Raw genomic sequence first — 9540 nt, 5'->3', positions numbered from 1 at the left:
ATACTGAGCTAGTCCATGTCAATATTAACCCAGATACTGAGCTAGTCCATGGTCATTATTAACCCAGATACTGAGCTAGTCCATGTCAATATTAACACAGATACTGAGCTAGTCTGTGGTCAATATTAACCCAGTTACTGAACTAGTCCATGGTCATTATTAACCCAGATACTGAGCTAGTCCATGTCAGTATTAACCCAGATACTGAACTAGTCCATGGTCATTATTAACCCAGTTACTCAACTAGTCCATTGTCATTATTAACCCAGATACCATGTCAATATTAATCCAGATACTGAGCTGGTCCATGTCAATATTAACCCAGTTACTGAACTAGTCCATGGTCATTATTAACCCAGATACTGAGCTAGTCCATGTCAATATTAACCCAGATACTGAACTAGTCCATGTCAATATTAACCTAGTTACTGAACTAGTCCATGGTCATTATTAACCCAGATACTGAGCTAGTCCATGTCAATATTAACCCAGATACTGAGCTAGTCAGTGGTAAATATTAACCCAGTTACTGAACTAGTCCATGGTCATTATTAACCCAGATACTGAGCTAGTCCATGTCAGTATTAACCCAGATACTGAACTAGTCCATGTCAATATTAACCTAGTTACTGAACTAGTCCATGGTCATTATTAACCCAGATACTGAGCTAGTCCATGTCAATATTAACCCAGATACTGAACTAGTCCATGGTCATTATTAACCCAGATACTGAGCTAGTCCATGGTCATTATTAACCCAGATACTGAGCTAGTCCATGTCAATATTAACCCAGATACTGAACTAGTCCATGGTCATTATTAACCCAGTTACTCAACTAGTCCATGGTCATTATTAACCCAGATACTGAGCTAGTCAGTGGTCAATATTAACCCAGTTACTGAACTAGTCCATGGTCATTATTAACCCAGATACTGAGCTAGTCCATGTCAATATTAACCCAGATACTGAACTAGTCCATGGTCATTATTAACCCAGTTACTCAACTAGTCCATGGTCATTATTAACCCAGATACCATGTCAATATTAACCCAGATACTGAACTAGTCCATGGTCATTATTAACCCAGATACCATGTCAATATTAACCCAGATACTGAACTAGTCCATGGTCATTATTAACCCAGATACTGAGCTAGTCCATGTCAATATTGACCCAGATACTGAGCTAGTCCATGTCAATATTAACCCTGTTACTGAACTAGTCCATGGTCATTATTAATCCAGATACTGAGCTAGTCCATGTCAATATTAACCCTGTTACTGAACTAGTCCATGGTCATTATTAATCCAGATACTGAGCTAGTCCATGTCAATATTAACCCAGATACTGAGCTAGTCCATGGTCATTATTAACCCAGATACCATGTCAATATTAACCCAGATACTGAACTAGTCCATGGTCATTATTAACCCAGATACTGAACTAGTCCATGGTCATTATTAACCCAGATACTGAGCTAGTCCATGTCAATATTGACCCAGATACTGAGCTAGTCCATGTCAATATTAACCCAGATACTGAACTAGTCCATGTCAATATTAACCCAGATACTGAACTAGTCCATGGTCATTATTAATCCAGATACTGAGCTAGTCCATGTCAATATTAATCCAGATACTGAGCTGGTCCATGTCAATATTAACCCAGATACTGAACTAGTCCATGGTCATTATTAACCCAGATACTGAGCTAGTCCATGGTTAATATTAACCCAGAAATAGAGCTAATCCATGTCTGACTTTCACCCCCTGAACACAATGGAGTTCAGAATTCAGCCAGGAATGGTGGCCTTTATCCTAGTCACCGCAGCCCTGGGGGATGCACTGAGGCTGTACAAGTTGGAGCTGCTCCAGGGGGACACTGAAGCAACTGAGGCTTCCCCAGAGGAATAGAAGGCAGCTGGTGAGGATGGAGAGCCAGCCGCCCAACTGGCCGAGGAGGAGGTGGGAAGAAGGCACTGCATGATGTGTACTGGTAACGTCTGTCATTCGAGGACCTGCCGGACCAGGCATGCCATCGGAGACTCCGGCTCAACAGGGAGACAGTGCAACATGTCTGCCAGATCATGGCACACCTTGGACCGTGGGGGTATGGGAGGAGGTCACCCCCTCCCGGTGTTCGTCAAGGTGATGATCTTTAACGCCATAGGGTCCTTCCAGGCACCGAGTGGGGACCTGGCTGGGATCTCACAGACCTCGGAGCACAGGTATATCCGTGCTGACACGGTGGCCCTATATGCCTGGTTGGCACAATGCATCAAATTCAATGTGGACTGAGCCCACCAGGATGCCCAGACAGCGGAGTTCACTGCCATTGATGGATGCCCCAGCTCCAGTCAGTGATTGAAGGGATGCATGTCCCCTTACGAGCACTGGTCCTCACAAACCGATTGTGTGATCATGAGCTGCACATCATATGTTTCTGTGCCCGATACCCTGGCAGTGTGCACGCCTTCATCCTGGCATACTCGGCAGTTCCTGACCTCTTGAGGCACACCACTGGCTAAGGAGTTGGTTCCTGGACGACAGGGATGTGGCCATCATTGTAACATGTCTCCATGCTGGTCTATAGCCTCCGAATAGGCGTCATCAGCCATGACCACATGAAGACCCATTACAATGATGCCCATGCCGCAACCAGGGCCATGATCAAGTGGGGCTTCGGAATCATGAAGATGCGGTTCAGGTGCCTGGATTGCTGTGGTGGGGCCCTCCAGTATAGCACTAGGAGAGTCTCCCACATCGTGGTGGCCTGCTCCATCCTCCACATCATCGCACAGCACAGGGGCCACATGCTGAAGGAGGGGGATGAACGGCAGATCTCATCTGACAGGGCGGATGAGTGCGAGTGGGGCTAACCACTGTGGCTCCCCCATCACTGCCAGTCTTGGAAGCCCATATCCACCCCTACCAGGGCCTCAATACTCAGGCCATGGAGCACAGGGAGTGGACCACCTCCCTTTCCACTGCGCCACATTACCCAGCCACTGTACCACCACTTTCTGGGTCTGTGTCACATCAGCCAGTAACTGTGCCACCTGGGCAATGCCACCAACACCTTCAACCATGGCCCGCTGTGACTGGGCCAAGCTCTGGACTGCTGTTGCAATGTTCCCGTACCAGCCTTCCCGAACAGGCGTCGGAATGTGGCGACTGGGGGCTTTTCACAGTAACTTCATTGAAGCCTACTCGTGACAATAAGTGATTTTCATTTCATTTTCATTTTTCAGTTCATGTCCAGGTGGTCCTGGTACTTGGCTGCCTGCAGGAGGGCAGACCTGATCTGGATCTCGGCCACTGGCTGCACAGGCCTAAGACATCTTGACACATGGCTGAAACCTTTCTCCAAGTCCTCCACCACAGATGCCACCTGTGCGGTCTTGGCATGGTCGGCACCACCTCCTGCTGGTGGTTGGACTCCTCCAAATGTGCCTGCTGGCACTGGATGGTTGCCGACAGCCCCTCCTGCAGTTCCTGGTCTGGGTGGGAGTGCATCCCCACTGTAGATGGAACCACCCTTTCCAGAAGCCTAAAACCCATCTGGACGGCAGCTAGTGCCTGGGGTCAGGCCAGCCTCCAACCATCCGCCCCTCAGGGCTTCCTATCTCCATCTGATGTACCGCTGCACGTGTGTGGTGCCCACCAGATAGTACCCCACCTCCGCTGACAGGTCCAACTGAGGTGAGTGTCTCTGGGATGGTGGAGAGTGTTGGAAACAGCTGTGACAGGAAGTCAGTGTTCTCCTCCCAACCTCCTTCCCACCCCGGGGTACAAGGTGGCCTGCCTCACCTCCACTGCCTCCAGCAGTGTCTCCAGTTCGGTGTCGGTTAACCGGGATGCTGCTCTTCTTGCTGCCATTGTGTTGCCTGGGATGGTGTGTGTGGGGAGTGGAATGTGTACATACCGCTGCAGCTTGTCAGCCTCTCAAGTGTTAATCCCGACTCTAGTGAATCAGACACCATTTATTTATTGGAATTGATTGTGTTCCACTGGCGCCAGTGCCCGCCAATTAAGGGTTGATGAATTGCTCTGGAAACGACACCAGTTTTCCTGAACACCACGGATTCAGTCCCAGCATCAACACTTAGGGTTGAATTCTCCGCTGTCGGATTTCTCTGGCAGCCCGGGGTTTCCCGAAGGCTTGGGGCTGCCCCACAATGGGAAACCCCATTGACTAATAATGAATGTGGTGTTCTTTGTGTTACTGAATTAGGATGGTAGGCATAGTGTTCCTCAAAGACCACAGAATAGTTTTTACTTAAACAAAGCTAAGATTTTATTTACACTACTAAACTGGGATTCAACGCTTAGTCCTAAAGAATACAGAGTTGATCAATAACATCTAACTACACTCATCGATTGCTAATCTCACTACTGGTATAATCTAACCTTCTCACATTAATTGCTCTTATGACCTTCACTAGCTATCTCCTGCATACACTCCTCCCCTAAGGCCCAGCATCACAGCCTTCTCTAGTTGTATCTGTAGCTCCCTCTCGTGGCTATTCTTGACACTACATTAACCCTCATAATGCTGACAGCTATGATAATACCGAATCCCCCCTTCTTTGTAAAAGAAAATTATTGTAATGGTGATTATGATATTTTCTTTACTTACTTGAGAAAGGACGTACTGGCACTGGAGGATGTGCAGAGGAGATTCACTAGGTTAATCCCAGAGCTGAAGGGGTTGGATTACGAGGAGCAGTTGAGTAGACTGGAACTGTACTCGTTGGAATTTATAAGGATGCGGGGGGGATCTTTTAGAAACATATAAAATTATGAAGGGAATAGATAGGATAGATGCGGGCAGGTTGTTTCCACTGGCAGGTGAAAGCGGAACTAGGGGGCATAGCCTCAAAATAAGGGGAAGTCGATATAAGACTGAGTTTAGGAGGAACTTCTTCACCCAAAGGCCTGTGAATCTATGGAATTCCTTGCCCAGTGAAGCAGTAGAGGCTCCTTCATTAAATGCTTTTAAGATAAAGATAGATAGTTTTTGAAGAATAAAGGGATTAAGTGTTCGGGCCAGAAAGTGGAGCTGAATCCACAAAAGATCAGCTATGATCTGATTGAATGGCGGAGCAGGCTGGAGGGGCCAGATGGCCTACTTCTGCTCCTAGTTTTTATGTTAATATGTAATGAGAGTAACATCACTTGGATGAGAATAGGTTAATTATACAATCACAAGTTCAGTCATTCTGACGGTCGTCAACTTCTCGTAGAATGTCTCAGTGGAATGTCGGATTGCTTTGCCACATCTTCTAGCTGTGTCGGCACTAATTACGGATCTGGAAAGGCAATCTCCTTGAACATGTCATCACGTGGTACAACTTTCTCACGTTGAGCTGGAACCTTGTGCTTGACACGCAGCAATGCTCATCTGTTTCTCCTGAACAGCAATCCCTGTTCTTTGTACTAAGTAGGACCTCGGTGCTACCTGTTTCAGAGCCTTTGCAACATTAGAACATAGAACATAGAACAGTACAGCACAGAACAGGCCCTTCGGCCCTCGATGTTGTGCCGAGCCATGATCACCCTACTCAAACCCACGTATCCACCCTATACCCGTAACCCAACAACCCCCCCCCCCCCCCCCCCCCCCCTAACCTTACTTTTTTTTAGGACACTGCAGGCAATTTAGCATGGCCAATCCACCTAACCCGCACATCTTTGGACTGTGGGAGGAAACCGGAGCACCCGGAGGAAACCCACGCACACACGGGGAGGACGTGCAGACTCCGCACAGACAGTGACCCAGCCGGGAATCGAACCTGGGACCCTGGAGCTGTGAAGCATTTATGCTAACCACCATGCTACCGTGCTGCCCAACGGTCCTGTTTTCTGATTCTGCCAACCTCATTCTGGATTCTGAATTCTCACAAAGTCACCTTCCTGAAGTTCCGGCAGAGGCTTGGTATGTCTATTGTAGACCTCTTGTTGCTTCTTTTTTGTGGTCGTGATTCTTTCATGCATCTATTTGTTTCTGGACTGATGATTTGTGTAAAGTGGTTCGTAGCCTTCTCCCAATCAACACCGTCGATAACGGTGTTGCTCGGTATGCTAACAACGCTCATGACACGTCTTGACCATCTTCACTCGCTTTGCGGAATAACTTCTTAATTATCCCTACTCCTTTCTCTGCCTTTCCATCGGTATCGTTTCACCTTCTGGAGCGTCAAGTCCTTTTCAGTTTCAGCTTTTGTGGTCTGTAGTTTGCGATCAGATACTGGTAGTATTTCAGAAATTAAACAAGCTTGCTCTTCAATTCTTCACAGTAAGAAGTCATACAACACCAGGTTAAAGTCCAACAGGTTTGTTTCAAACACGAGCTTTCGGAGCACTGCTCCAAGGAAGGTGAAGGAGCCTGAGGAAGGAGCAGTGCTCCGAAAGCTAGTGTTTGAAACAAACATGTTGGACTTTAACCTAGTGTTGTAAGACTTCTTACTGTGCTTACCCCAGTCCAACGCCGGCATCTCCACATCATGGCTTCAATTCTTCAGACTAAGTCGAGTTCTGATGTTTCAGCACCAGTGGTTGTCCTGTTTTCTGATGTTTCAGCATCAGTATTAGCTTTGGAGAGGTCGTTCGCATCACCTCGATTCTTCCTCTTGGTCACCTGAAGTACTGGTTGAGTGAATCTTTTCAGCTAGCTGCAATCTTTCACGAGCATCAACACCAATCAATGAAGATTTCTGCCCCTCTACCACCTCAAAGTCAATCGGTATCTCTATTTTCCCATTCCTCACGACGGGACAGCATGACCCCTTTGTAGCTATCATGTTACCATTGTGATCTGTGAGTTTACAGGTGGACTGCTTTATCAGAAGCTTTCTGATTGCTTGCTTTAAAGATCGTAACATGATAATATTTGCGTGCACTCCTGTGTCAATCTTAAATGGGATCAATTCACCATTTATGTCAAGTGATACAGTTCACTGCTTTATTATCTTTGAGAGTGTGTTTATTGGTATTTCTTCTCAATCCAATAAATCTTAGTGACAGCTTCTATCATGAAGGTATCTGAAAGTGAGTATGGTGAGCAATCTCCTCTATCCTCTATGATTCTGGATTTTTTCCCAACACTTTGCACACTTTGGATCCGTCTGCCATCACTATAATGCAATTTAAATTTGGTTACTGGAACAGCTGGTGGGTGTCTTGAAATGGTCAGGCTTCTTGTGACTTAAACAAAGTTAAGATTTTATTCACACTACTAAACTGGGATTCGACACTTAGTCCAAAAGAATACAGAATTGATCAATAGCAACTAACTACATCTAGGAATCCAGGTGGCTCAGGAATGGGAGACGTTGCAGAAGTTAAAACTGTCCCGGCTCGTAGAACATGAAGGAGGACTTTGGGAGGTGGGATATGCTCCCACTATCACTGGCAGGGAGGGTACAGACCGTGAAAATGATAGTCCTCCCCAGATTCCTGTTTGTCTTTCAGTGTCTCCCCATCTTTATCCCGAGGGCCTTTTTTAAACGGGTGAATAAGGTGATTTTGCGCTTTGTTTGGGCGGTTAAACCCCGCGAGTGAAGAAACGATTGTTGGAGCATCGGGGGGAAGGTGGGTTAGCGCTGCCGAACTTTCGGACCTACTACGGGGCGGCTAATATAGCCATGATTAGGAAGTGGGTAGTGGCGTTGATGTGAGTAGAGGCGATATCGTGTAAAAACACAAGTTTGGGGGCACTGATAACTGCACCTCTCCCGTTCTCGCCGGCCCGATACTCCACAAGTCCGGTGGTAGCTGCGGCTCTGAGAATATGGGGGCAGTGGAGGAAATATAGGAGACCGGAGGGGGCATCAGTTTGGACCCCTATCTACAATAACCATCGGTTTGTACGGGGTAGACTGGATGGAGGGTTTCGGAGATGGCAGAGAGCAGGAATTGTGAGGATGGGAGATTTATTTATGGACGGGAGCTTCCCTAGCTTGAAGGCTTTGGAGGATGAATTTGAATTGCCAGCAGGGAATTGGTTTACCTCTGCAGGTATGAGATTTTTTGAGAAGGCAGGTTCCGACCTTTCCGTTCCTGCACCAGGGGGATACAGGACAGGGTAGTTTCCAGAACATGGGTGGGAGAGGGGAAGGTATCAGATATATACCAAGAACTTATGGAGTTGGAGGAAACTCTGATAGAGGAACTAAAGGGCAAGTGAGAAGATGGGGGGAGATAGAGGCGGGTCTGTAGGTGGATGCCATAAGCAGGGTTATCATCCTCATCATTTGCCAGGCTTAGCCTGATACAATTCAAGGTAGTCCACTGGGCACATACGACGGTGGCCCGGATGAGCAAGTTTTTGGGGATATAGGACAGGTGCGCGGGAGGTCCAGCAAACCATGTCCATGTGTTTTGGGCATGCCTGAAGCTTAGAGGGTTTTGGCACAGTTTTGCTAAGGCTATGTCCACAGTGCTTAAAACACAGGTGGTGCTGAGTTCAGAGGTGGCGATCTTTGGAGTGTCGGAAGAGCCGGGCGTTCAGGGGCCGAAAGAGGCTGATGTTTTGGCCTTTGCCTCCCTGGAGCCCGGAGCCCGGAGACAGATTCAGTTAATGTGGAGGGACTCGAAGCCCCTGAAATTAGAGACCTGGGTTAATGACATGGCTGGGTTTCTCAGTCTCGAGAAAATAAAGTTTGCCCTAAGAGGGTCAATGTTAGAGTTCGTCCGGAGGTGGCAGCCGTTCGTCGACTTTCTCAGAGAAAATTAAAATGTCATCAGAGGTAGAAATATAGGGGGGGGGGGGGCTTAGGCTATTGTTTGATTGTTGGGGGTGCTTTGAATGTGAAGAGGATGGAAATGTTTTATGTACCATGTTTATGTTGCTGTATCGTTATTATTATAAATAAAATGTTTAAAAATATGTAACATCTAACTACACTCATCTACTGCTAATCTCACTATTGGTATAAACTATAATATAACCTTCTCACACTAACTGCTCTCAATGACTTTCACTAGCTATCTCCTGCATAGGGAACTCCTTATATAGTTGTATCTGCAGCTCCCTCTAGTGGCTACTCACGACACTACATTAAGCCTTGTAATGCTGATAGTTGTGATAACACCACAATGGAGAGATGCAAAATAATGATCTGGGGATCCAGGTTCAAATCACACAACGGCAGGTGGTGGAATTTAAACTCAATAAAATATCTGGAATTAAAAGTCTAATGACGACCATGAAACCATTGTTGTGAAAATTCATCTGGTTCACTAATGTCCTTTAAGGAAGGAAATCTGCCATCCTTACCTGGTCTGGCCTACATGTGTCTCCAGACCCAGAGCATCTGGTTGGCTCTTAAATGCCCGCTGAAATGGTCTAGCAAACCACTCCGTTGTACTCAACCACTTTGAAAACACAAAAAATAAACTGGACGGACTACCCGGCATCAAACCAGGCACCAGAAACGACAACAGCAAACCCTACAGTCCAAAGATGTGCAGGTTGGGTGGATTGGCCATGAAAAATTGCCCTTAGTGTCCAAAATTCTATGATTAACCTAGGACAAA

The sequence above is a fragment of the Scyliorhinus canicula genome, chromosome 13, assembly GCF_902713615.1.
Source record: "Scyliorhinus canicula chromosome 13, sScyCan1.1, whole genome shotgun sequence".
In the NCBI taxonomy this organism is placed as follows: Eukaryota; Metazoa; Chordata; class Chondrichthyes; order Carcharhiniformes; family Scyliorhinidae; genus Scyliorhinus; species Scyliorhinus canicula.
Note: the sequence above shows the minus strand (reverse complement) of the source record.